This window comes from Emydura macquarii, unplaced genomic scaffold (genome assembly GCF_026122565.2).
Source record: "Emydura macquarii macquarii isolate MOO-44397 ecotype Brisbane River unplaced genomic scaffold, CSIRO-AGI_Emac_v2 contig_968, whole genome shotgun sequence".
NCBI lineage: Eukaryota > Metazoa > Chordata > Testudines > Chelidae > Emydura > Emydura macquarii.
Genome location: NW_027131105.1, coordinates 14,823,124 through 14,826,628, shown reverse-complemented (window position 1 = coordinate 14,826,628; position 3,505 = coordinate 14,823,124). Strand labels below are relative to the sequence as shown.

Below are 3,505 nucleotides of genomic sequence, written 5' to 3'. Positions count from 1 at the left end.
TGTGCCAGAAACCTCCTGAGCGGAGCATGCCTACTGTGATGCTGTATGTACCAGGTGTGTCCCAGGTAGAACATACTTGCTCTGGTGTCAAATGCCCTAAACGCATCCCAGCTGGAACAGATATGCTGGGATGCTGAACATAACCAGGTACATTCTGACCCTGCATTTATGTCAATAGAACGATATTTCAGTAGCACAGCAAGCAGAGAGGAGGTTAAATCTCCTGCTCCTGCAGATTTCATTGGGCTGAGATTGGAGATCCCATTCCCAAGGGGGCAGAGGTGCTAATTTCCTCTGCTAGGTCTGTTTGACTGATTCCAAGGGGTGAGAGTTTAAACAGGAGGAGCTGTTTATGTCACTTCCCCATGAGTCCTGGTGTTAATATTCCCCTAGATGCACGACAGGTCCCCTATAGTTATGGAATAGCTAAAATCACCCCAGCCCATAAATAGTGAGAGCCCCAAGGAATGTGGAGCTGGAGAGGTAGCGTTTCACCTGGAGAGGTCAGGAGTCTGTTTAATATCATGTCAGGGGGCAGGTGACATTTCTCAGCATGCCTGAGCAACTCAGCTTAAAAATCATCCATGTGACTTCAGTAGATTACACCAGGAAGAATTTGGCCTGCCTGGACGTCATCCACACCAGTTCTCCCTGCATCCTGGTCCCTTCCCACTCCAAATTCTCCCTGACCCCAATGTCATAATTCCCTCCCGCTCCAATCTTCCATGTCCCACTCCACTTTCACTCCAGTTTCTAGACCCTGCCTGCTCTGATTCTTCCTGATTCCCCTGCCGGGGTGCCCTCTGAAGAGGGAAGAAAGGGAGAACGGCAGAGACAAGCTGTGGGAAGAAAGGCAGTGGCAGGGACAGGCAGTGGTTAGGAGAAGGGGGAAAGATGGATCGTTCCCAGTCATAACTACACTGCGTTCTGGAGAGGGTCCTCCAAGGTGACCAGGGGCAGCAGACAGCAGCTTTTCCAGTGGAAATCATCACTGCAGTGAGAGACCAGTCCAGTGCACTTTGCTCTCTGATCTGTGGCTGTTTACAGCAGATGAAAGCCCCCGCTGATTTTTTTTTTTCACCCTTCCTGGAGATACTGCAAAACCAGGCCAATGAGTGAAGTGGATGGCGCAAGTGCCGAAATCTAGCTCCCCGTTCCAAAAAAGCATTTAATATATAGTCCTCGGATAAAGGACATATCAGATATTAAACTGATACTAGACAGTCGGGCGTCAAGCCATTCCATTCCTTCCCTCCCCTCTTTCCCAGCTGCATTCTCGAAATTCACAGCATCTCCAAATCTACACTGCTCATCATGATCAAAGGGAAAGGCATGCAGCCATCTTGCTTGATCGCAATAAAGCTTTCTGCCACAGCTAACTCCTGGATATTAATTAGCTAACTTCAGTGTGCCGACTGTGTAGAAGGAGCCCTAAACCAGCTTTCAAAGCTGCCTAAACAGCAAGTGGTTCTTGGCGTCTGATGCATGTTCCAGGAGGATGGATGAATGAATTCCCACAGGGCTTGGTCATAGGCCCTTTGCTTCTTTTGGTACGTGTAGCCAGCGATCTCTGTCCCCAGTGCATGCCCTGAATTTGCTGTTTTCCTGTGGCCTTAACGATGCTGACACTCTGCTTTTTGAATGCAGATAAATCCTTAGACAAGACAGAAAAGGCTCTTAGCTCAGAGCCACTTGAAAACTCTAAGAGCCGCTGGAAAAAACTGTTTTCTCTTAATCTGAGCAGAACTCAGTGCCTCGTGTTCCCATCAAAGGCAGATTTTTCCCATTGTCCCCTTACGCCAGCTTTTCTCTCTCTTAGTATTTAAACAATCAGCATTAGGTCAAATGCTTTGAAGTCAGCAGAACTTTGCCACTGTGCCCTGATGTGACACCGGACAAACTGTTGCCCTGTCTATTAAGAAACTTGTAAGGCTCCCACCATGATAACATCTGATCCCTCTCCTGGCATTTCCATACCTAGCTGGAGGTTTTGGCCCTGGACAGGTTAATTTCAGCTCCTCTAAACATGGAGAATGAATTGAAATAATCTACTGCATTGGGGCCCAAACGCATGAGGCTCCTCCGGGGCTCCCTCCGTCCACACCCAAGTAAGATGCTTTCTTGGGCTACACTGAAAGCCCTCTTTCATCTATTTCCTTTCTCATCTCTGCAGGCTCATATATGCCCTTTGCTGCCAGGGCTCTGCTTTCTAGCTGCCCTACTCCTGGCACTCCTGGAGTCTCCCATGCTGGGCTCTGCTTCTTCCCAGAGCCAACTTCTGTACAAAGGGAGGTTTCAGTCTTAAAGTCCCTGTTATGTTTCCCAGGAGTGCCCAGGTTTGTGAGGCCTCTGGCTACCACCTGCCCTCAGCTCCCCATCTCCACCAGCCACAGGCAACACAAGCCAACTCCTCTCTTAGCCTACACAGGCTCCGCTGACCATCTGCAGATTCGCGATAGGCACGCTTCCTCCCCCGAGCCTTCTGAGCGCCCCCCTGGAGTGCCCAGCCCCTGCCCCACTGGACTCTCCTAGAATCCATAGATTCATTGCTGCCAAAGAAACAGTGCCCCCAGCTTACCAGTTCCACCTCAGAACCGCTCTGCTTAACACAGCACTTTGAGATGTTTATAGTGACAACAAGGAAAAGTTTCTCTAACAAAGTATAGAGATTGGAGAAGTAGCAAGTACAAGTATTGGAAATAAATGGTTACAGGCAAAATAAAATCCTAGCATGCATCTTAGAGCCTAGACTTAATTAACATGATACTTTTCTGTCCAATGAAGTTTAGCTCCCCCAAAGTTTGGCAGCATTTTCCAGCGAGGTTGGCTGTGACCTTCCTTTCATAAGACAGAACGTGCTGATAGTTCAGCTCTTCAGTGAAGGATACAGGATGTACCTCAGGACTCCCAGTTATACCCCCTAAATCCATTGTCTTTACTCTTACCCCTGTTGGGTTTGTTTTTTCCTGCAGTTTGTCTTGCATGTGATTTCACAATCTCTTCATTAGCATCAGGCTCAGTAATGCAAATAGGCCTTCGTTATGAAGTGGACAATGCACACAGCCAGCCAGAGCAAGCCAGTCTCTTCCCTCCTACCTGACAGAAGTATGTGGGTGATCTGCCTTAACTAACGTACCTTAAGAACAGAATTCTCAGTACAGATACATAATCCTCATCCGTATCCGTACATACATTTCAAAATGATTATGGTGGCTAATGGGCTAATGGCTCTTGATAGAGACCTCCCGTGCCTTTTGTTAAACTTAATATTGACCCAGGGGATCTCTGTAAAACTCTATCCCTCCCCCTGCCCTGTGCCCTCTGCCAATTGGCACAAAGGGTCCTGGGTGAATCACAATGACCAAGCGTAAACATTTTGGGATTATTACAGTGGAGCTTTTGGAGGCACCCTATTGAATGGGGTCCTATGCCCAGATCTGCCAGTGATTCACCATGTGTGTTTGGGCAGGTCACTTCACCTGTTTGTATTATCTGTAAAACGGAC

At 48.1% G+C, this 3,505-nt stretch overlaps 1 pseudogene; it reads right to left on the bottom strand.

The window, feature by feature from the left end:
* Positions 1-1,070: 1,070 nt before the first annotated feature.
* LOC137150531 (U2 spliceosomal RNA) lies at positions 1,071-1,240 on the bottom strand (annotated as a pseudogene).
* Between the last annotated feature and the right edge of the window lie 2,265 nt (positions 1,241-3,505).